The sequence below is a fragment of the Canis lupus genome, chromosome 10 (genome assembly GCF_048164855.1).
Source record: "Canis lupus baileyi chromosome 10, mCanLup2.hap1, whole genome shotgun sequence".
Classification (NCBI taxonomy): Eukaryota; Metazoa; Chordata; class Mammalia; order Carnivora; family Canidae; genus Canis; species Canis lupus.
The window spans coordinates 3,229,128-3,254,916 of record NC_132847.1 but is presented as its reverse complement, the minus strand read 5'-3'; the positions used below and the strand labels follow the sequence as shown (position 1 = coordinate 3,254,916).

The 25,789-nt window shown below is 47.2% G+C and overlaps 1 protein-coding gene across 1 annotated transcript in view; it reads right to left on the bottom strand.

Annotated features, from left to right (window-relative positions):
- The window catches only part of ADAMTS2 (ADAM metallopeptidase with thrombospondin type 1 motif 2), a 224,684-nt gene that overhangs the window by 121,867 nt on the left and 77,028 nt on the right, over positions 1–25,789 (bottom strand). The window lies entirely within an intron of this gene.

The window sequence follows — 25,789 nt, the reverse complement described above, 5'->3', positions numbered from 1 at the left end:
AAAGTAGCAGAATAAAATAGAAAGGTGGCTGAAAACTTCTAGAATTTGATGAACATTAGTCTTTGTATCCAAGAAATGTGACAAACTCCAAGTAGGATAAATACAACAGATCAACATCCAGAGACATTGCACCCAAAGACAAAGAACATTTTGAAAGCAGCATCCGAAATGACTTGCTATATATAAAGGAGCCCACTGGGATTCACAATTGACCTCTTATTGGAAGTAATGGAAATCAGAAGGCAATGGAATGGCACATTCAAAGTGCTGAGAGAAAAACACCTGCCGGTCAAGAATCTTATACCCAACACAACCATCTTTCAAAAAAATGGAGGCAAAATACAGGCAGTCTCAGATAAACAAAAACAAAAACTAAGATAATTAGTTGCAAGCATCTTACAAGACATCCTACAGGGTGTCTCTTCAGGCTGAGAGCAAGCGATCCTAGATGTTAATTTCACACAAGAAACAAAGAGCATCAGTAAAATTAATTACATAATTATAAAAGAGAGCATAAATGCATTTTTCTTCCTCTTTATTCTGTTACTTGACTTAAAAAGAAATGCTATAAAATGATATGTGTATAATTGTATTGTTAAGCCTATATCATATAAAAATGTAATATATTTGCCAATAACAGCACAAAGGAGGTGGGTATGAAAGCTGTGCTGGGACAAGGAAATGATACCAGACGGTAACCTGAAACCATAGAAACAAAATGAAGAGAACCAGAAATGGTAAATGAGATGGTTAATTGAACTATAAATATATACTTGTTCTCCTTTCTTTACTCAAATTCTTCAAGCATTAAATTATTACAACATGTTGCTAGGTTTATAAAATACACAGAAGTATGATACACAGAATTATAGTTCTTGACATATAAGATTACATGGTAAAGAGAAATTTAGGTTGCAAAAGCATCAGATGACTTCATGATAGCAAAATTATCCTAGGTTAGCCAGGTGGTCCCAACATGATCCCAAGGATCCTTAAAAGTGGAAGATGGAAGGAGAAGAGAAAGAACCAGAGAGATAGTAGCATGAGAAGCACTTGCCCTGATGTTCCTGGCTTTGATATTGGAGAAGGGGATCATGAGCCAAGGGATGAAGGTGGCCTCTAGAAGGTAGAAAGGGCAAGCAAACAGATTCTCCCCTAGGGCCTCCAGGGGGACAAAGCCATGCCAATGGCTTTGACTGATTTTAGCCCATTTCAGACCTCTGACTTTCATAACTGTAAGATAGTAAAATTGTTTTATTTAGACCATAAAATTTGTGGTAATTTGTTACAGCATCAATAAAGAATCAATATAAGATGTACAGTAGTCACAGCTCAAAGAATGAGAGGAGAAATAGAGTTATATAGGAGTAACAATTCTATAGCTTACTAGAATTAAGTCAGTATAAATCTGAAGTAGATTCTGATTACATTAAGATGTAATGGTAAGAAAGAGGGCATCAACAAAATAGTACAATAGAGAACTCCAAAACTCCAGCCCTTCACAAAAGCCACAAACAACCTGGTAAAATGTGTCAGAATCAACTTCCTTGGAGTTCAATAATTTAACTTCAAAAAACTTACAATAACCAGGGAAATGCCTAATGAAGAAAGCAGTGCTGTGGCATTTTAACTTAGCTGCTTAACCTCCCCCACTCCCAGCTCAGTAGCAGCTACAAAGAAGGGAGCCTGCATTCCTGCAGCAGGTTGCCAGTACCATTGGGAGTAATAATGAACCTTATTTCCAAAGAATTGTGGTTTATGTTCTGACCTGTCTGGTGGATCCCTGAAGGATCAGCTCTAGGGCTTACCTTTGTTTCACCTGCCTTGGAACATCCCCAGGGCTGAAGTGGGGCAGTTTGTTGAAAGGGTTTAAAGGCAAATATATTAGTTCCAGCCACCTGGGGGAGGGGACAACAGCTGGGACAATGCAAGCCATACACAAATCAAAACATCTGGGAAGGAGGAGGCTGGGGAAGGAGATAACTTGAAGAAGCCAGGTCTCTGGAAAAAGCTCATATACACCAGGGAATCTAGAAGCCAGGTCTCTGGAAAAAGCTCATATACACCAGGGAATCTAGAAGGCCACACATACCCAGTATGGGGCACATGCTCAGAAAAGACCTGAGTAGACCCAAAGCTTTCATCTTTGGCTAAAATCTATGCTCTATGCAAATAAGAAGTGATTGATAACACAGAGTTGTAAATGATCTGGCTAAACAATGGAGGAGTGCCCTAACACAGAGTCTATCTGCAAAGACTGGGAGAGAGTGTTTTTTCCCTTGGCTCCAGGCATTTAAGGAAGCCTCTGTCAAATCACTATCTGACCACCCAAGATAACAAAGTAGTCTTTAATTGCTCTATACAATAAATAATACAGATTTTACCAAAGGAGTTTTAATAAGTCACCAAACAACAACCCACAACAAGCAACAGCAAAAAACCCTGAAAAGGAGGGAACATGTGATTTCCAGAGTTGCCACATTACAATATTCAAGATGTCCAGTTTCTAGCAAAAAAAAAATTATGAGGCATGCACAGAAACAAGCCAGTATGGTCTATTCACAAGGGAAATTAAAAAAAAAAAAAAAAAAACTTTCCCTGGAGAAGTTGATACTGGATTTAGTAAACAAGGACTTTAAGTTGACTGCTGTAAATATATTCAAACAGCTGTTCAGGCCATGAACAAACACCTAAAGCAAAACAGGAGAAAGATGTCTCACCAAATAGAGAATGTTAATTAAAAAACGGAAATTACTAAAAGGTACCAAAAGAAAATTTGAAACTGAAAAGTATAATAACCGAAATGAAAAATTCACTGGATGGTTTCATCAGCAGATGTGAGCTACTCCACAAAAATAAGATAGGATGATTATCCAGTATGCAGAGAAGGAAGAAAAAAGAATGAAGAAAATGAATGGAGTCTAAGAGATCTGTGGGAAACCATCATGTGCACCAACATACACATAAAGGGAAACCCAGAAAGAGGAGAGAAAGAGAAAGGGCAGAAAGAATATTTAAAGAAGGGGATCCCTGGGTGGCGCAGCGATTTGGTGCCTGCCTTTGGCCCAGGGCGTGATCCTGGAGACCCTGGATCGAATCCCACGTCGGGCTCCCGGTGCATGAAGCCTGCTTCTCCCTCTGCCTGTGTCTCTGCCTCTCTCTCTCTCTCTCTCTCTCTCTCTCTCTCTCTCTCTCCCTGTGACTAACATAAATAAATAAAAATTTTAAAAAAAGAATATTTAAAGAAATAACGACCAAAAAATTCCCAAATTTGATAAAATGTGAATATACACATCTAGAAGCTCTAAGTTGGATAGACAACAAAGAGATACAAACCAAGACACTTTATAAGCAAATTGTCAAAAAAAAATATATCAAAAAGACAAAAAGAGGGTTCCTGGGTTGGTTAAACATCTGCCTTCAGCTTAGGTCATGATCCCAGGGTCCTGGGATCAAGCCCTGCATTGGGCTCCCTGCTCAACAGGGAGCCTGCTTCTCCCTCTGCCTCTGCCTGCTGCTCCCCTGATTGTGCTCTTTCTCTCTGTCAAATAAACAAATAGAATTTTAAAAAAAGAAAGACAAAGAATCTTGAAAGCATCGAGAGAGAAGCAACTCTACACTTACAAAGGATCATCAGTGAGATTAACAGCTGATTTTTCATCTGAAACTATAGAAGTTTCTACAGGGTGGGATGACATATTTAAAGTAATGAAAGAAAAATACTATTGAGCAAGAACTCTATATCCAGCAAAACTATTCTTCAAAATGAAAAAAAAAATTAAGACATTCCCAGAAAAACAAAAACTGAGAGAGTCTGTTGCCAGTCAACCTACCATGCAGGAAATGCTAAAAGAAGTCCTTTAGGTTGAAATAAAAGAACACTAGACAATAACTCAAATAAATTCATGTGAAGAGATAAAGAACACAATTAAAGGTAACTACATGTCCTTGGATTGTAACTCCTCTTTTTTTTCTATACAATTTAATAGATAAATTCATACTATAATATTATTAATCTATGTTAATGGACATGCAATGTATTAAGATATAATTTGTGACAGCATAACAAAGGTGAGGAAGATTGACTGTATAGGGACATAGTTTTTGCATACTATTAAAACTAAGTTGACATTAATTCAAATAAGGTTGTCATACGTTTAAGAAAATAATTACAATCAAAAAAAAAGAAAATAATTACAATCCCCTGGGTAGTCACTAAGAAAATGACTTTAGAATATACAAAGATATAAGAAAAGAGTCAAAATAATATGCCAGAAAAATTAAACACAAAAGAAGGCAGTACTGGAGAAACTAAAACAAAAAAGATATGAAATGTGGAAAATAAACAGCAAGTGGCAGATGTAACTGCTTTAAATATAAATGGATTAAACTCTTCAATTAAAAGATGTAGATTGGCAGAATGGATTTTTTTAAACTATGGTTCAACTGTGTGCTGTCTATAAGAGTCCCAATTTAGATCCAAAAACACAAATGGGTTGAAAGTGAAAGGATGAAAAAAATTACATTCAAATAGTAAGCATAATAATATTGTACTATAATGACATGATATGATAAACCCTGATTCAATGGCAGTATCATATATAAATGTATCAAAGTAACACATTACACACCTTAAATCTACAAATTGTAATATGCTTAATTTATCAAATAAAAAAAACTTTAACAGTAAGTAAACTACTAAATTGGGGTGGCTGTCACACAAAACAGATTAAGTAAAAATATTTTATAACAAAGAGGAACACTATTTATTGATGAAAGGCCCTGTCCATAAAGAAGATGTAATAATTATAAATATATATGCATCTAGAGTCCCAAAATGCATGAGAATTGAATTGAAGGGAGATATAGACAGTTTTACAATAATAGTTGGAGACTTCAATACTTCACTTTCAATAATAAATAGAATATCCAGCCAGAAAATCAATAAAGAAATAGAGGATTTGAAAAACACTATAACCCAACTAAACCTAACAGATATACATAGAATATCCCAACCAAAAAAGGCAGAATATACATTCTTCTGATATACAGTGGAACATTCTCCAGGAAGCCATGTGTTAGGCCACAAAACAAGTCTCAAACAAGTTTGAAAAACTGAAGTCAAGTGAAGTATCTTCTCCAACCACAATGGGATAAAACTAGAAATCAACAACAGAAGAAAAAACTGGAAAATTCATAAGTATGCAAAAATTAAATAACATACTCTTAATGGGTCAAAGAAGAAACTATAAGGGGAATTAGAAAATGTCTTGAAAGAATTGAAAATTAAAACATGAAATATCCAAAACTCAAGGGCTGCACCAAAAGCAGTACTCAAAGGTAAACTTACAGCTATAAATCCCTACATTAAAAAAAAAAACCCTCAAATCAATAACCTAATTTACACTTTACAGAATGAGAAGAGAAAACTAAACCTAATGATAGCAGAAGAAAGGAAATAATATCAGAACAGAGATAAAAAAGAAAATAGAAGAATCAATGACACCAAAGGTGGTTCTTTGTGAAGATCAACAAAATTAAAAAACATTTAGCCAGACTGACCAAGATAAAAAGAAAGAAGCTTCAAATTACTAAAAGTGGGGGGAGGGGGGAAGTAGGGACATTATTACATTATTATCAAACTTATTGAAAAGTTTTAAAAGGTTTATTAGAGAATACTATGAATAATTTTATACTATTTGGTTAGGTAAACTAGATGAAATGACAAAGTTCCTCAAACACACAGACTTCCAAAATTGACTCAAGGACTCAGAAAACTATAGAACAGAACTGTAACAAGGAAAGAGGCTGAATCAGTATTCAGAAACCCCCAACAAGGAAAAGTCCAGGACCAGATCTTCACTAGTGAATTTCACCAAATATTTAAAGAATTAACACCAATCCTTCTCAAGTTCTTCCAATAAAATTGAAGAGAACACTTCCTAACTTATTTTACGAGGCCAAAATTACCCTAATAGGAAAACCAGACACAGACATCATAAGACTTCAGACTAGTATTCCTCATGAAGGTAGAGGCAAAAATCCTCAACTGTATACTAGGAAACTGAATTCAGCAGTGCATTAAAAGAATTATACATGTGACCAAGTGAGATTTATTCTAGGAATGAAAAGGTAGTTTAGGGGCACCTGGGTGGTTCAGTGGTTGAGCGTCTCCCTTTGGCTCAGGTTGTGATCCCAGGTCCTGGGATTGAGTCCTGCATCAGGCTCCCCACAGGGAGCCTATTTCTCCCTTTGCCTGTGTCTCTGCCTCTCGCGGTGTGTCTCTCATGAATAAATAGAATTTTTAAAAAAGAAAAGGTGGTTTAACTTCGGATAATCAATCAATATATCAATCAATATAATACCATATCAACAGAATAGAGGAAAATAAACCACATGGTCATGTTCAGTGATGCAGAAAAAGCACACAGAAAAATCCAACACCCTTCATGACAAACCACTTAATAAACTAGGAGTAGGCAGGAACTTCCCCACCATGATCAAGGGCATTTATGAATAGCCCACAGCTGACATCATACACAATGATCCAGAACAAGACAAGGGTGACTGCAGTACTGAAAGTTCTGGCCAGAGCAGTTAGACAAGAAAAAGAAACGAAAAGCATCTAAGCTAAAAAGGAAGTGGTACACTTCTTGAGGGCAAATGGAAAATGAATCCTAGTGAGTATGATAAAAAAGTTGATTGTGGTGATGGCTGCCCAACTCTGGGGCTGTACTTACAAAACCACAGAATCGTGTAGTCTGAATGGGAGAATTATAGCCTATGAGTTACATCTCAATAAGTCTATTGTAAAGGAAAAATAGAAGAATGACCGGCCCCTTGATCTCTGACTTCTCAGAGACATTCCGAGTCAGGTCCAGGCCCCAGGTGACATTTGGTAGTGACTCACGTGTTAGGCATCAGCAAATGGTGCCTCTCAGTCCTGCTGTGGTTGTGCACTGTTGTGTGGTGCAAGGCCCTGGAAGTGGCAGTGTTCTCACCAGGAAGGAGAGTGGGCACTGCTACTGAGAGACATGTGTGCTCTTCCTTACCTCACACACTCCCTCACAGAGACAGCCTCTGCTCGTACCCAGACAGCCGCAGAGTCAGCACCCAGCACTGCCATTCTGTACTACCACCACCACCCCTGGGTGGCTTCTGCCAGCGGGGCCCTCACTCAGCGGGACAGGAGAGCCCCGGAGACGTCCAAGGTCCCCCAAGGGGAGAAGCAAAGCCCTCATCTGCTTGTCCTTTTTTTCATTCCTCACAGGGCTCAGGAAGCACCGAGGCTAGCGGGCAGCCTAGCCTCTGGTGCAGAGGCAGAAAGAGCCCACATTCTGCATCACACAGGCATGAGTTCAAGTCTCAACTCCTCTAGTTTCTCATTGTGCCAACTCTGAACCTTCTGTCTCTTTCCCATACATGGGGTTCATCTCTCCAGGCCCTGAAGAGAAAGCATATGTGAAAATGACATCTATGTGAAACTGGAAGTAAAGCATGAAAAGGCCTGCCAGTCAGGGAAGGTTTGAGCCTCTTACCCCCTTAAAAGCCTCCAGAATTATATTTCTGCCAGTGAGAGATCCATTCCAGCACAGAACCAATGTGGAAATTATTCTCCAGCCAAAAGAAGCAGAGCTCAAACCCCTTGCCCTGCCTCCCCAATTTCTGGATAAAATAGGCCGAGGTCTGAGAACATCCAGTCCTCAGATGGCAAGGAAACCAGGAGACAGAGAAAAAGGCTGGTCTCTGCTGATGGGGAACAAGCACAGGAGCCCTGGGGATGCAGGGTGAGAACTCACAGTGAGCTGACCACAGTACATACGCAGGCCTACGACTGTTCTGTTGTTGGTAACCAGCCCTGACCCTCCTGGGGGGAGGTGTAGGAGGGGAACACACAGGGTGCATCATGCTCCGGACACTTTGCAAAACAGACTGGCACTTCCTCAAGAGGCTGAACAAGTGGATCCTCAACTTTATGGTCAACTAATATTCGACAAAGCAGGAAAGACTATCCACTGGATAAAAGACAGTCTCTTCAATAAATGGTGCTGGGAAAATTGGACAGCCACGTGCAGAAGAATGAAACTGGACCATTCTCTTACACCAGACACAAAGATAAACTCAAAATGGATGAAAGATCTAAATGTGAGACAAGAATCCATCAAAATCCTAGAGGAGAACACAAGTAACACCCTTTTAGAACTCGGGCACAGTAACTTCTTGCAAGATACATCCATGAAGGCAAAAGAAACAAAAGCAAAAATGAACTATTGGGACTTCATCAAGATAAAAAGCTTCTGCACAGCTAAAGAAACAGTCAACAAAACTAAAAGACAACCTACAGAATGGGAGAAGAGATAAAGGGCTAGTATCCAAGATCTATAAAGAACTTATGAAACTCAACACCAAAGAAACAAACAATCCAATCATGAAATGGGCAAAAGACATGAAGAGAAATCTCACAGAGGAAGACATAGACATGGCCAACATGCACATGAGAAAATGCTCTGCATCACTGGCCATCAGGGAAATACAAATCAAAACCACAATGAGATACCACCTCACACCAGTGAGAATGGGGAAAATTAACAAGGCAGGAAACCACAAATGTTGGAGAGGATGTGGAGAAAGGGGAACCCTCTTACACTGTTGGTGGGAATGTGAACTGGTGCAGCCACTCTGGAAAACTGTGTGGAGGTTCCTCAAAGAGTTAAAAATAGACCTGCCCGTCGACCCAGCAATTGCACTGTTGGGGATTTACCCCAAAGATTCAGATGCAATGAAACGCCGGGACACCTGCACCCTGATGTTTCTAGCAGCAATGTCCACAATAGCTAAACTGTGGAAGGAGCCTCGGTGCCCATCGAAAGATGAATGGATAAAGAAGATGTGGTTTATGTACACAATGGAATATTACTCAGCCATTAGAAACGACAAATACCCACCATTTGCTTCGATGTGGATGGAACTGGAAGGTATTATGCTGAGTGAAGTAAGTCAATCGAAGGACAAACATTATATGGTCTCATTCATTTGGGGAATATAAAAAATAGTGAAAGGGAATAAAGGGGAAAGGAGAGAAAATGAGTGGGAAATATCAGAGAGAGAGACAGAACATGAGAGACTCCTAATTCTGGAAAATGAACAAGGGGTGGTAGAAAGGGAGGTGGGCAGAGGGTGGGGGTGACTGGGTGACGGGCACTGAGGGGGGCACTTGATGAGATGAGCACTGGGTGTTATGCTATATGTTGGCAAATTGAACTCCATTAAAAACATAAAGAAAAAATAAAATAAAAGTTTATTATTGTAAAAAAAAAAAAAAAAAGAGGCTGAACAGAATTACCATATGATCCAGCAATTCTCTTAGGTTTGTAGCCATCACACAGAAGCAGGAACACAGGGGAAGAGACAGCCCAGGAACACACACCGTGCAGAGGTAGCCCTGGATCCCAGGAGCTGGGCCTGGCCTCAGTACCCACCCAGAGCCAGGGTGGCCCTTCTCACTGAGTCACCTTTGCCACCCTCTGTTAAATCCCAGGTGAACAGCCCCTCGTGGAGCTGTTTAGAAGGCAGGGCCCATAAAAATATGTGTTTCTTACAGCCCACATCATATTTTTCTTCACGCAGAAATTTCTTGTGAAGTTACACATTTTTGACTTCTCTTGAGAAACCAGAAGATCCAACAATACTGAGCCAGCATCCTCATAGGGGCAATAATCATCAGAACTGAGCGGTTTTCTGCTTCATTGATTTTGGGTCTCATTGTGTATTATTTTGTTCCCTTTTACTTTCCATTGGGTAAATTTGCCTTTTTCTATCTTCTTAAACTGGAGATTGATTTCTTTAATTTGCAGCCTTTCTCTTTTTGAATATAAATTTTCAACCAAGTTTTGATACTTAGTGCTTTCTTTTAATCAGATTTTAAAAGTTTTTAAAGTTTCATTATTATTTCTTGTCAGATCCACAAACTCCTTCAAAGTTTTATTTTTAAAAAATTTCCAGGGACACCTGGGTGGCTCAATGGTTGAGCATCTGCCTTTGGCTCAGGTCGTGATCCGGGGGGTCCTGGAATTGAATTTCACATCAAGCTCTTTGTGCCTATGTCTCTGCATCTCTTTCTTTGTGTCGCTCATGAGTAAATATTAATTAATTAATTAATTAATTAATTAATTCCAAATGATGGCAATTTTCGCCATGGAGGTTGCTAATTTTAAGCTGAAAGGTATGACGGTGAGGAAATGGGACCTGCATTAGAACCACTCTTTTCTGATATTTCCTACTTATTTTTTCTCCTTTCCCCCTTATTCCCTTTCACTATTTTTTATATCATAAAGGGACACAGAACATGAAGGACCCCTAACTCTGGGAAACGAACTAGGGGTGGTGGAAGGGGAGGTTGGTGGGGGGTGGGGTGACTGGGTGACAGGCACTGAGGGGGGCACTTGACAGGATGAGCATTGGGTGTTATTCTGTATGTTGACAAATTGAACACCAATAAAAAATAAATTTATTTAAAAAAAACCATTCTTTTAACTTTTATGAGACCTGTACTTAACAAACCAGTATTTATGTTGCAAATGTGGTCTCAGGAAGAATGAGTTACCCTCCACCTGTCAGGCTCAGAATTTATCTATCCCTCAAATTAAGCTCATTGGTTGTGTTATTCAGGAACTTCTTTGTCCTTGCCGAGCTTTGTCTACTTAATCCAACACTAATTGGAAAAAATGGCTGAAATCTCACCAAAATGAGGATAGATTTGTCGGTTTCTCTATCTCTAACAAAGTTTACATCACATATGTTGAGGCTGCTATATTGAAGGACTGGATGAACCTTTGGAAGTGCTCTATCATCCTGGGGAAATGAAGCTGTTCTCATTAGGCGGTGACCTGACAACACTTTGAGTCAACTGGGTCTGAGCCTGATATCCCAGTGCTGGCTTGTGCAGTATTTCTTTGGCTGTGCAGTATTTCTGGTTTCCATACTTTTCCTGTCAACCTTTTCTTGTATGTATGGTTTAGTTGTACCTCTGGCGATAGTACACAACTGGCTTTTGCATTTGGGTTTGGTTTGGCTGATCAACTGTGACAATATCTGTCTTTGAATTGGTGAGTTTGATCCATGCTCTGATTACTGATATAAATTTGGACTTGACTCTCCTATCTTAACCTATTATTTCAGTTTTTCTCTCTCTCTTTATCTCTCTTTTTCGGTTTCCCCATTCTCCTTTTCAACTTTTCTCTAATCCATCCTCCCACAGGTGTGCTGGTCTGCCCTGTGGACATGTGCACACCTGTAAACACACTCACACATACCCACACCAGTTCCAAATCAACATTAGCACCAGTTCAGTCTTTGCAGGGGGTTCTAATGTTTTGTTTTGTTATTTTCTCTCTTTGGAGAGGAGGTTGGGGTGAAGGTTTGTGTTGTTATTTCTCAGATTCTAACATTTTCAGGTATAGAGCTTCACCAGTGTTGACTGGCACCCCAGCTGGCATGCCATCTTGGAGGGAACCTCGAGTACCACTTCAGTGTCCACTCCACTGATCTCCCCTCAGGAACTTGGGGAAGGCCACCTTCCCACGGAAGCATGTGCTAAATTTGTTTTTGCCAACTTTATTTTATTATTTTCTTTTACTTTTTTCATCATGATAAGTGCACGATTTAATCTCCATCACCTATTTCCTCCATCTTCCCATCTACCTCTCCTCTGGTAACCATGACTTTGTTCTCTATAGTTAAAAGTCTGTATTTTTTTCCCTTTGCTCATTTGTTTTGTTTCTTAAATTCCACATGAGTGAAATCATATATTATTTGTCTTTCTCTAACTTACTTCGCTTAGCATTATACTCTAGTTCCATCCATGTCGTTGCAAATGTCAAGCATCTTCTTTTTGATAGCTGAGCAATATTCCCGTGTGTGTGTGTGTGTGTGTGCGTGTGTGTGTATAATTACATCTTCCTTATCCATTCATCAGTCGATGGACACTTGAGCTGTTTCCATAATTTGCCCATTGATAACACTGCTATCAACACGGGGATACATGTATCCCTTTGAATGAGTGCTTTTGTATTTTTGTATTCTGTATTTTGTAGTTTGATAACCGGATTGTAGGAGTAGTTCTATTTTTATATGCTGGATTTTTTTTTTACCATAGTCCCCACTGCTCCCTATTGTGTTATGCTCCTGGACATCACAAATGCACACTGCTGCCTATTCTAGGCATGTGAGATACAACCACTGTCGTGACATGATCCCAGGCCCATCTGTGTATCTGGTGATGGGACTGGGCAAATGAGATGCAGCTCCCCTGAACTCAGCCGGCCCCAGCAGGGCCCTCCCTCTGCCTCTTTGCAGACTTGTAGTAGTCATGCTCTACTACATTCAGTGCCAGTACATTCAGCAGCAGCAGTACTTCATATTCATGTCTCCAAGCACATCTGCTCCCCCACACACACTGAGACCATACATCCTCCCTGAAGTCCTTCTGAGGGCACATGTGACAGGGCCTTAAACTAAATGTTTTCTGAATAAATGAATAAAGCCCCTTCATCTTTGCTTCTGGAAGGGACCTGGACCCAACAGAGAAGTGGTCATGGTCATAGACAAGTCAGGAGAAGGAGCCAGGAGGCTGGGCCCCTGCCCCAGCCCAGGAGTCTGAGGAGTAGTCAGCGGCACAGGTGCGTGGCATGGGCTCTGGAAGAGGCAACATGGCCCTACAGACTGGGGCAGGGGGATAACCTCAGAGACACAATTAGGGGCCAGGCCAGCCAACATGGAAGGAGAGAACCAGTCAACCTGGCCACGTGGGTGAACCATGAGCCTGCATGCCAGCAAGACAGCTTACTTAAAAAGATCAGGGGTGAAGCCAGACCCAGGAGGTCACTGACTGTGCTATTCCATTTCTATAGTGTCCAAAATAGGCAGATCTGTAGAAACAGGAAGTGGATTTGTGGTTGCCAAGGGTTGAGGGGAGGGTGAACGGAGAGTGATTGATACAGTGAGTACAGACAGGGTTTCTATTTTAGGGGGATGAAAAGGTTCTGGAACTAAATGGTGCTGATGGTTATACCACATTGTAAATATTCTAAAAGCCACTGAATTATAGGTTTTAAAGAGGTTAAAATGGTGAATCTTATGTGAATTATATGTCAAAAAATTAATAAAAGTTCAGGGGCAGCAACTCATGTGCTTATGGGAACCCAGAGGAGACAAAAATGAGTGAAGCCAACTGAGGGGAGCATATGAAGAATACTCTCTAAGCCACTAGGTCACATGAACTCTCCCTCTCACAGACCTTCTCTGCCTGGCTTTCCTTTATCAACTTGTGATCATGCCAAGAATGCAGAGAAATGTATTTTGGCTAAAAGAGAGACAACGGGGCTCAATGATGAAGGATCCCAAGCCCCAGGCTCCAGGCTGAGGAGTCGGTGAGATGGTGGGGATTGAGAGAGAAGTGAGCATCCTCCAACCCAGAGCCTTTCCACCCTCTGGCATCATAAGGGAGAGCAGGGCAGTCCGGTGCTGCCAAGCATCCAGAATTCTCATAGAAAGCTGAAAATCCATACATGTGTACAAATCCTCTTAAATATTAGCTCAGATTGTTCAATTTGTTTTGTGCCACTGCAAGAGAACAACATACTATGGCATTGGACAAAGCCTGTGGCTGGCAGTTCTCCTGCCCAGCTCTAGAATGCCCCGGGTGCACAGAACAGGCTCTAATGAGAGGTTCTACAGACCAGTCTCTCAGGACCATCCAGTACCATCTTCTCCAGGATGCCTGTCCTTGTGTAGCAAGCAGAATTGATGACCACCCCCAAGACCTCACTGCCCCCTCTACTTCAAGACCCATCGCCCCATGCTTCGTCTGCTTTCCATGCCTGACTTGGCAAGGCAGGAGGGCAAACTGGTCTGGTCCAAGACTGCCCCATCCCTGTGATGGGCACAGGACAGCATCCCAGAAAAACATCTGCTGAATTAATGTGATGTGAACAGCAACCCCTGGGAAGGAGCTGGAGGTGCACAGCCTCAAGAATTCTCTAAGGAAGCCTTTCTCCTCCACATCATGTGGAGTCAGCAGCAATCAGGAGAGTGAAGGGCAGTTGCAATATCTGTAGGCTGTGGCCCCTGGGAGGCACCTCAGAGGAGCTTCTGGAATGGGAGCAGTCATGGGGAGACCCAAGGTGGGACTTCCCCATCCATTCATGGCAACACTTCATTATTTACCACATGCCAGGCCCACGTGGGGCTCTGCACAGATTTGACGGGGTCTAATCCTCCACAGAATCCTACCAAGTGGAAACCCTTTATTTCTGCTTTTCTGTTAAAGACACGGGCACAGAGAGACAAAGGGAGAAGCCAGAATTTATCCAGGTAGCAGGACCTCAGTCTGTACTTTGAGCCAGCACGCTCTGCCTTCATCCCTGGAGCCCCAGAACAGCTACCAGCCTTGGGGCCTGGCTAGAGCAGTCCTAGTTTGATGAGTTCCAGACCTCACCTGACCAGGACAACATCACCTGCCCATATCCCAGGTCTGTCCAGAGCATTAGCAGCACTTGTCATGGTTCATCCTCTTGTCTGCCTCTCCCCACAATAGGAACTCCTCAGGGACAGAGACCAAACCAGGCATGCTCAATGCCCAGCATGGGGCTGGCAAAAGAGCACTGGCAAACAATTGTTGGATGGATGAATGCATGGATGCAGAGATGCATGGATGGATGGATGGATGGCCGGATGGATGGGTGAATGAATGTACTCTGACACTGGTAAATCGTTGAATCCATGGCAACTGAGCCAGGCAACTAAGTCAGGGGTGGGGGGGTGGTAATGCCATTTCTAGGCATTTTAAAGGTAGAATTAGTCAGGCTTGTCCACAGATCAGCTCTAGATGGGTGAGGGGAAGCTGAGGATAACAGCCCAGCAATACCAAGACTAGTTACTGAAGTGGGACAGGAACAGGAGCCCATCAGGGAGGGTTCAAACTTCAATTGAGCTGGTATGCAGCCAGTCTCTGCTAGGCGTACAGGCCCCCCTCCCTGAATCTAGAATCTGCCATAACTCACAGACACAAGGCGGGCCACCACAAGAGCCTGAGGAGAGATCATGGGTTTGCTGGATGGCTCAGAATCAAGATTTGGGCCTGGGGGGCGGAGGGGTCTGACCCAAGACCTGAGTACCACAGCCACTTGTTTATCCAAGGGGCAATTGAGGGTATGGTCCTGAAACTGGGGAGAGGAGACAGGGCTGAGGCAGCTGATATGGCCTCTGTACCTGAGAGAGGCTGGATTTAGATCAACCTTATCCTTCATCTTCCCTGTGTCCCTCCACTGGTGAGGTCAGACCTTTCCACCATTTAGCCTCAGGATCCCCCACACTTCTGTCCCCTCTTCTGAGATCAAGTTGGGGCCTGGCTCAGAAGGAGTTTAGCAAAGCCCTAAGGCCATCCCCTCAGACTGTGGAAGTGGCGCCCACTGCAACTCCTTTCAAGGGGCAATAGTTGAACCCCTTCAGGTAGGAGTAGGGAAAGTGCATCTTAGGCAGGTTGAAGGCCCACTGGCCACCCTGGCCCAGGGCACAGCAAGCCCCCAGGTCCCAGGTTGTCTGGCCTTGTGACCCTTCTCTTGAACCACAGGTACCCAAAGGATCCTGTGACCTGCTGAAAAGGGCCACAGTGTCAGGGTGACCCCTGGAGCTCTATGAGCCAGAGGCTATCTCCAGGGCCCAGGGGAGCAGAACTTGTCCAGGATGCACCCAAAGACAAGCCAGACACTGATGTTCTGGCACCAAGCCCAGGGAAACTCCTCGAAGTCCTGCAGTTCATTCCATGAAGACATGGATGTGTCTGCTCTGTGCTCACGTGTATGTGTGTGTGTGTGTGTGTGTGTGTGTGTGTGTGTGTATGTGTGTGTGTGTAAGAGAGAGAAACAGAAAGAGTTTGTCACCTTTCTCCCAGAGGCTCACTCTGTTACCAACCAGGCAAGGCAGGGCCAAAATGAGTAGGTGGGCCGGATAACAAACAGTGGGGAAGGGGGACTGTGTGCCCCACGTAGAAGACGCATGGTGTCCCCTGCTAAATACTGGCTATAAGAACAGACCCAGGGTTTCCAGTCCTTCTGATTTTTCTGAGAAACTGAAAACTGAGATTTCAATGTGAAACCTCCTGACTTTCAAGTATATACTCAATTTTTGAAGATACCATGTGAGTGAAATGAAGGGGGTGAGGTAGGTATAGGGATATAGCCCAGGAGCCTCTGGATGAGGCCTGGCTTTAGTCCAGTGCCGTTGATTTTACAAATAAGAAAATTAAGGCTGGGCCAGAACAGGGCCACACTGAGTCCCTTGGCTCCCTCAACTCCCTGGGCAGCCACAGCCCTTGGGGAGCCCCCACATATTCCCAGCAAAAGACATCAAAAAAGAGGTTCAGGCATTCATCACCAAGGGCCCGAACTGAGTTTTCTGAGGTAGCCCAAGGAAGGTCCTGCAGTACTGGCCTCTTCTGGGCATGAAGACCCTGTGCCCCTCACTATCTAAGGCCCTAGGACAGATTCAGGTTCTGTTTTGTCCCACTGGCAATGAAAGCTAAGAATGTAAGTAGCTCCTGGGATATCGCCCAGAACAAAGGAACATGGTCATCTGACCACAAGCCTCTTGTATCTATGATGGACCATCTGCTCCCCACATTACAAGGGCCTTGAGAATGGACCATCACACCAGGGAAGCAGAACTTCAGGCCCCTGGGACTCGGCGCCAGATGTGACAACCACAGGATCTGTCCACCCAGTCGCATCCAGCCTAACTAGTGGGTTGGGCTGGCCCAGTGCTTGGTGAGGAGGGGGGCCATTTCTGGGGGTTTGGAGACTGAACCCTACCAAACAGTCACCCCACCCAGGTTCTGTCTGGAAGCCTAGATGGAGCCTCCCCCTGCCACACCCCCCTAATGCTCTGCAGATGGGCTCCCCCAAAGGCCTCCAAGAAAAACACGACGACTGCAGATCTCTCCTCACAGAAACGGAACTGCTGGAACAGTCTCTCATGACGTTCCCGAAATGAAAATAAGAATTCCTCTGAAGTGCATTTCAACTCTGAGGCAGTATTGGCTGCATTGAGAGCTCAGTCCCAGCTGCCACGGGATCAACTATGGGCTCGGGTTCTCTGAGCACTAAAGCCACCCTGTGACCCTCTTGCACCCACCACCACCAGGGATCTGCTTGACACATACACAGTCTTTGAAAATTTGGACTTAGCTGCCAACATTGGAAAATGAAGAAGTTTTACATAAAAACAGTTTCTGACTTTTCCTGAAAAATCGGGAAGTCTTCCTGCAGCTGACCCCAAATTGGCAGGAGCCCCCATGCCCACCTACTCTTATCTATGCTGCCCAACCAGCCCTCACTGCCCTCAGTGGATACCTGACTCCTGGGATCTGGGCAAGGTTGCAGGGACACAAGCTCCCATCCTAGGGGGCTATGAGCTGTGTGGGGGTCCAAGTCCCTGTAACACTACTCTGCACCTCCTGGACATAGGCACTGGGCACAGATAGATTCCTATACCCTATGCAGGAGCTCCAGCCTATGGCTCCGAGCTGTGTGGGTAGGGTCCAGCAGGCCATTACTCCCTCTGTCTATAACCTGGGCCCCTCTGAGCCCCTCAACCCAAACAATCTTAACTAAACTTCAGTCAGCTCGAACCCCCGTCCCATTAGGGACTCATGCCTGTGCTTTGGGGATCTTGGGGCAACCTGTGGTCCTTCACTCACTCAGAATGGCCCTCAGCTCTTTGTTTTCTTGACTCTATCACCTGCCAACAGCACCTGACCAGTGCTGGCCCCATCCTATGAACTGTCAAAGCACTAAGGATACAGGGTAGACACTAGCCCCTGTGGCACATTCCAGAGTCCCTAAAGTCACCAACGAACCTTCCAGCTAGGAATCTATAGATGGCATTTTAACTCATCCCAAATGGGAGCCCAGAGAGCTCTGGACAGAAGCTTTAAAAAAAAGACCTAGACACACAAATACCTCCCAGGCCTGGGCCCCAGCAAAGAAATGATTCTGGCAAGCACCACCTCACAGAGTCTGTAGGCCAGGGTGGGGGCAGAGGGAGCATGGGAGGGGCCTGGCTAGGAGCTGCAGTTCTGGCTCCTCCCTGACCTTGGCACAGACCTGGATGGGAATGTGGATCTTTCCAGAGGGCAGTGCTCCCCTCTGACCACTGGGGCAATTATCTGCCAGGACCCCCAACTTTCCCACAGCTCTATGGCTCCACGTTGCATCCTCTCCATCCCCCTGCCACCTGGATCCAGGCCTCGTCTCTCCTCTGAGCCTCATTAGTGGCCTTCTCCCAGATCCCTGTGTATTCCCTTCTCACTCTCCTCCAATGAACCAGGTCATGCTGTTTCTCCATTTAGAGCAGGGCACTGCCCCTCCCTCTAAGACCGAGCCATGAGACCCACCACCATCTACCCCTCAGGGCCCTCCTGCTGCACCCCCAACAGGCCAATTCCACTCCCCTCAGGACACTCACCCCTGTTTCCACCCCTCTTCTCTCCCAGTGAATTTCAATCCACACTTTTCAGATATGGCTCCAACCCCCAGTTATTGTGGTCAGTTCATGGCATTTTCCATCATTTCTAACCACGCAGGCCTTCAGGGACCAACCAGGTCACCACAAGCTGTATGAGGGCAGGGGTGGGGGGCTGTGAGGCGGTTATGTCTGTCTGGTTCCCAGCATCCCAGAGACTAGCCCAGTGCTGGGCCCTATGTGGGTCATCTATAGAGATTTGCTGAATGAATTGAATGAATAAGTGAACAAGAGATATGGTTTATGTTCCAAGACAACAGCACAGTGAACGGTAGCCAGAGCACCCTGAGGGCAGAGAGGCCTGAGTGCACTGCTGCCCCCCAGAGTGTCCCTAGAGCAGCAGGAAAGGCCCAGGGCCACCTGACATCCCAGTGGGCCTTTGTCCTCAGCAACATTCCAGTTCCGCAGGCACAAAACCAGGAATCCACAGCCAAAAGTGTAATTTGCAATAATAAAAGTAGGCTTCTGTGGCAAGCCCTCAGATATCGCCCAGGAGCAACTGCTTCCCCAGGAATGAGGACCATGCAGCCAGGCTTCCAGGGAAGCCATATTCATGCCTTCTTTTCATGGATATGTAAGCATCAACCGTGTGCCAGGTATTCCTCCCAATGCTGGGAATTCTGCAAGCAAAAGATTCTCCCCACAGTTAGTGTGCAAGGTGACCCGAGATACTTCTGCACACCCTTGCAGAAGCCTCGGTTGCTACGTATGTTCAGAGGACCCCCTATGTCTCACGAACAGCCAGCCTTCAGGTAGGAAGCTCTGGGGGGTGGAAAGGAGATGGGGCACAGGGAGCCAGGCAGCCTGGGCCCGAGCTTGCTCCTCCCTGTCACACTTGGGGCTCTACAACTTACCAGCTGTGTGACCACCAGCACCTCCATTCCTCATCTGTAAAATGGGCACAGCAGGGTTGTTACACGGATCCATAAGTTGATGAGCTTGCAGTGCTCTGGGGAATGCCCGCACAGGTAAGCCCGTCCTCCCATAGGCCCTCTATAAATGCATATCCCTGAGCCAACAGCACAGCTCCAGGGGCAGGAGAAGAATCACTCACAAACTGGGTTCTGGAAAGACTGGCTTTTGTACAATGAAAACAAGTAACACTGAATAGAGAAGGGGAACCAGAGCCTGGGGGGAAAGGCTTGTATCAAACGTGACAGAAAGTCGATAAGCAGATAAAGGGCTTATCCGGATACGTACAACCCCAGGAGATTAACACGCAGAGGACTTACACAGGAAGAGGAGACACACAAAGTAATCAAACGTGGGGAGATCATTCATCTTTGCTGGCGATTAGAGAAGCACAGATTAAGGCAAAAAGCAGCACTGCATCCCTGCTGGGTCAGTAAAATATCAGTAGCAAAGCCCCTGGTGAGGATCTGGAGAGACTGGGGAGCTACAGTGGGCTGCAGTCCGGCTCTGCCCCGAAAGCTGTGGGTTTGTCACGTGCTTGGATTCTATGATCACTTCAATCATTCTGCAAGTACTTCCTGACAGCTGCTTGGAGCCAGGGATCCAGGGTGTCCGGGCTGGCTCCAGCTGTGGCCTGCAGGTCAGCAAAAGGAGAGGAACCCAAGGCCCCCTGTCAGGAGGTCCCTATCGTACTAAGGGCACACACGTTAATCACGTCCTGAATTGCTGCTGGGTGCACCGCCTGCCCTGCACACTCTCACAAACTCCCATCTATCCTAGCAGATCCAGGGCCCCATTCCAAAGTGGCAGAGTGGGAAAGAAAAACCTGGCCTGTCAGAGAAACAAGGACACCTAGTACCCTACAACCCTGTCCTGAACAGCAGGGCCTCTGCCTCCAGGAGCTAGAGGAGCTTCAAATGCAAGCCAGAGCCTGCCCGCCTGCCCACCTGTGTGGCTGCATCTGGGGTCCTGGCCCCCAACCCAAGAGTCTGGAAGCTAAATAGGCTTGGCCTGTGGCCGGCATCATCTGTCTTGGGAAACCCCCTTGCTCTGAACCAGGGCAGCAAGGAGCCATGTGAGGGGTGGGGCTCAGAACTCAGAAGAATGGGCCGCAGTTCTGGCTTCTCACTTGGCCCAGCCACCTGACCTGCCTCTCCTCCCCCAGGATCCCCACCTCAGCTATGTCACCACCATCCACTACCCTCCTGGAGCTGTCCTTTTAAGAGCCAGGAGCTGCCCCTGATCCCTTCCCTCACACCCACGTCCTGTGAGCTCTACCTCCAAGGCGCATCCTGAACACATCTGCCCTCCATCTGTCATCGGCCATCGGGACCACCCAGGCCTCCCCGCTCCCACTCCACTAAAAGTCTTCCAAAGGCCTCTTACTGCTGGGAGAACAAAGCCCACCTTGCCCCACAAGTCCACTGACCTTGCCCTCCCTGCCTCCCCAGGCCCACTGTCAAGTGTTTCTGCACCTGCTGCCCCCTCTATCTGAAGCAGCATTCCCGGGGCAGCCAGGTTTGTGTCACCTCCCGCCTGGGGTAGCTCCCTCCCTTACCTGCCCTCTCTCACGTTAATTACCCTTTTCTTGGACTTGATCTCATTCACGGATTTATCCCTTGGCCCACTGTGTGTCCCTGCTGGCTGGTGAGCTCTGAAAGAGCAGGGACTTCACCTGGTTTGTGCCCTGATTCATCCCCAGCACCCACTCCAGCCCCAGACACAAGGGGGGTACACAGTGAGAATGGGAATGAATGAATGAGTGAATGAGAGAACAAAGGTACCCCTCTAAGCCTCAGTGTCCTACCTCAGGAGTACAGTTATCATTCCTACTGTCCCCTTGCAATGATTGAGGAGCAACAGCAGGCACCTACTTGGTCCGTCCCGAGAGTCAGTGCGATCCACCTCCCTGCACAGGCCCCACTCCAAGGCTATCCCTTCCACCTGGTCCTGGCCTCGGACTCCCCCGAATCCTGAGTAGCCTCTCACCAGAGCCCTGACCTTGTTGCAGACGTGCACCTCACCCTGCCTGGACATCCCCCAGGAGGTGGTCCAGACACACAGTTCCAGATGAAGCCCACACTCCAGCACTGAGCCCAGACTGATGGGGCCAAATCTCAAACTTTAGGAGAGACACCCCAACCCTGGCCACAGCAGCTGGCCCAAGTTCCAACCACATGTGAACATGTGTGCACGTGCAAGGAGGAGGGGGAGCCTGAATGTGGGAGGGGGAGAGAGCCAGACACCAACATTCCCCCTAATTGTGTGACCTCTTCCCAGCTTGGTGTTCCTTCAGGGCCAAGTGCATGGCGCTGTTCAGTATTAATTTCAAAGAGAAATGGGTCAAGGAAAATTGGAAAGTTTTCTAGAAAACACTTTAGGCATGAAGCCAGCTGAAGTGTCTAACACCCTGTGGAGATTTCTGAGAGGAAATCAGGCCTGTGCTCATGGGCACAAAGCAGCAGAGTTCAGACCCTGGGCCCAAGCCCAGGTTCTGCTTCTGGGGAAGGGCCTCCTGTACCCTTTGGACATCCCTGGGGCTCTCTGTAGCCCCATCCCCTCTGCATCCTCAAGAGGCTTGTGTCCTGGGAACCTGTCCCTCTGCCCCTCATTGTGTGGACACAGCACACAGGAAGCCTTCACAATTGTCCTTCACAATTGTCCTGTGGGGGTACCTGAGGCGTAGAGAGAGGCTCATCGGGGTCCTCAGGGATACTCAGGCCCAGCTGCTCCCACCCCTGGCAGGCCAACTGGTACATCTGAAGCACAAACACCACAGACATGTTAAGTTGCCCCTGGAGACATCACGTCTCTTCTAGACACATCCCAGTCAGCTGTACTGAGGACCTGCAAAGAGCAGGCCATGCAGAGCCCATGGCCAATGCAACAACCAGATGCACCACTTTTGCTAATTAAACTCCAGACGCACCCAGAGCAGACACAGCTTCACTCCCCAGCTGCGTGTTATCTGGAAACCAGGCATGGTTACCTCGTGCCAACAAAAAGCTCTTTGGGAGACATGTGCAACACAAACGTAAGAGAAGGAATGAAGGAGCAGCCAGGGCAGAGGAGCCTGAGACAAACAGCCCGAATCACACGGATGGGTAACAGCAAGCACAGAGCAGATGCCATACTGGGGATGAGATGAGGAGGAGCTTGTTTAACCCCTACCATGCCTACCACCACCCCCTCTGTGCCATGACACTCGTTTTACAGATGAGTAAACTGAGACCCCACAGAGCGGGGCGGGGGGGGGGGGGCAACCTGCCCAGGCAGGTACACTCGCCTGGCTCCTCTGAGAACTCATGACTCATCTCTGAGAACTGTCCCTTGCATCTGAGTGAGGGCCACACCCAGGGCAGAGCCAAGTCGCTGTCCCCAGGTCACACTCATCATCTGTTCATGGTACTCCAGCAAAGATCAGGTCTCTCCTGGGCCACGTTCACTTGGTTGGTTCCACCCCTGAACAAGATCCCACACTAACTCAGGAGGAGAGAGGGAAGAAGAGGTGGAGGGACAGCAGGCCAGAGACACAGGGACAGCTAAATTTATATCTGAGGAGAGCAGCTGAGCACATGGGCTGACCTCGCCAGCCAGGCAGAGTGCCAGTCACAGTCTGTGTCTCAGGGGGCATGCCTGGCAGTCTTCACTGCAGTAATGTCTCCTCCCTCCTAACCCACTGGACAGGGCCCCCGTCCATGGACCCCAGGGAGAAAGCACCCCCACTTGCCGACAGCTCTGGGGCACTCTCCCAAGTCTGACCCCAAACAACTCCAGGCCTGAGAGAGTGTGCAGCCTCTGCTGTCCCAGTGCCAGCCCCCACCCACCCCTCCAGTATGACGCCACGTCACCACGCTGGCATCTCCTCCAGCGGTCCAGGAGGCTGACCACAGAGCGACGGGAGTGCTGAGGCCTCTGCCAAGGGTGCGCTCAGCTCTGAAACATGCTTCCCAGAGCCCAGAGCCCAGCCAGCTGCCTTGGGTTTCACAACCAATGCTTGTCCTTGGGTTTGCTCTGGGCTCAGAGATGCAGGCACAGCCCAGCTGTAGAATGAGGAGGAGGAACTGACGGGGGCCCCAGGAATGGTGCACCGAGGCATCCAGGTCTTCGCTGCATCTCTGAGCTGGCTGGGCAGGACCTGACGCCAAGACTGGTGTGAGAGCCCCCAGGTCACCATCTGAGAGGGCCAGCCCTATCCACAGGGCTCCAGTGAGCAGCTCAGCAATGCCTAGGCTGGGGACACAGAGAGAAGCCCCCAGACACCAGCCAGGCCTGGGGCTCAAGGTGCAAAGCCAACCAAGGGCCTCTCTCCCCACTCCGGCAGAACCCTAGGCTTCAACACTTAAGATACTGTATAGGCTGAATCACATCCCCCATGATGTCCACAGCCTAATCCCCAGACCCTGTGAGTGTCGCCTTTATGGCTAAGGGGACTCAACCTATCCTTAATTTAGTTAAGTGGAAGACCCTGAAATGGGCAGTCTCCCGATCATTGCAGTGGGCCAAACTTAATCACATGTGTCTTTGTAAAAAGGACACAGACAGAGAATGGACTACAGAAGAGGAAACTGTGCCCACGAGTGCGGAGACCGGAACGATGCAGCCACCAGCCGAGGGATGCCAGTGACCACCAGAAGCTGGGAGGGGCCAGGAGGAGGTCCTCCCGCTGAGCCTCCAGAGGGAACCGACTGTACTGACACTGTGATTTTCACCCCATCAGATCTGCTTTGGATTTCTGGCCTCCAGAGCTGTCAGAGAACAAACCTGTGTTGTTTCAAGGCACTGTTTGTGGTAATGTTTCTTGGTCATCACAGGAAACTGACATTGGACATCCACCACCGTGGAGAGTGAAGCCTCCCGAGCTGGCCCCCAGCAAGCTAGCACCCCCTCCACATAGTCCCTAGGCCTCAGCCTCTCCCTTACACCTCACACTCACTGCATCACTGACATAGGCCCAGTGATCCACCTGCCACTGAGTGGAGCCTTGCCCACCTCCCACCCCTGGCCTGGCCTGACAGGACTCCATTCTCCCCACTTCCACCTCCTGCTCCCTGCTTCCGGGCAAGTACTAGCCCGGCCTAGACTGGGCCTCCTCCTCCCACACCCACCAGAGAGACCACAGTGGGCTGGCTGGGACACAGAACTCTCTCTTAGGCCCCTCTTCTACCCAGGCATGCCCACTGCTGGCAGGACACCATCCATCCACACTCTGGAACACTCCAGGCTGCAGCTCCCAGCATCAGCTCTGGGCCCTGGCTCCTGGCCCTGCCCACCTACCTCCACCTTCACTCTCATGACAAGCCCTGCCCTGCTCCTCAGAAGCCTGAAAAACTCCTACCTGGCTCACGCCAATGTCACAGGATGAACAGAAATGTGCAATGGGTCAGCAGAGGAAAGACTGCGGGCCGCCGGGTAGGGACTGCTGGCCGGCCATGTGGAGAAGCCATGTGGAGGAACAGCCAGTGCCAGCACCCTGTCCACGCTCTCTCACCGGCCTCCCTTGGCAGCGGCAGCACAGAGCACTCCCGAGGGCGGCGTGCCCCCTCTGCCTGCTAGTGAGGATGCCGCAGCCTGACAGCCGCGGGCAGAGGCTTGGCACAGTCTGCTTCCGAGGCGGCGGCAGCCAAGGTCACGGGCACAGAGCTGTCTGACCTCTCTTCCTCCAGCCAGTGCCTGGTGCAAGGTAGGGCAGGAGGGCACCCTCCTAGCAGGAGCACAGAGCCCCTCCTCTGGCCCATGGGCCTGCCGGGGGCCTAGAAGAGGGGCACAGAGGACACTTGCTCCTCTGCCTCTCATAAGCACAGGTGGCCATGGGGGCCATGATTTATTTGGCTCATTTGGTGCTTTTTAGAAATGTGAAGCAACATTTTAAAATCATGAGAGTTTACATAAAAGTTCTGATGTCTGGATTCTCTTGACAGTGAGAGGATTGCTGCCCCGGGCCCACATTCCCACCAGGTTATGGTCCGGGGAGCCAAGGACAGGGCTGCCCCTGTGGACGAAGCCTCTGGTGGGCCCTATGCCCACAGTGAGGCTAGGGCTGGATGCCATGTGCCGCCACACTCACACTACTGTTTTCCTTTTAGTAGAGACACGTTCTCTGTGCCGATTGTTTATGTCAAAAGGAGGGAAATGAAAGTTGGGCCAAGCACTCTCCCTCTGCCACCATCCCCACTGGCATTGCCTACTGCATCCTGCCAGCCTCTGAGTTCGTGGCTCTTGTCCTTGGATGGCAGGACTTTCTGCTAATGGCACCATGTGCCTAGCACGGAGGCCACATGCCCAGCTTGCAATCCAGGGA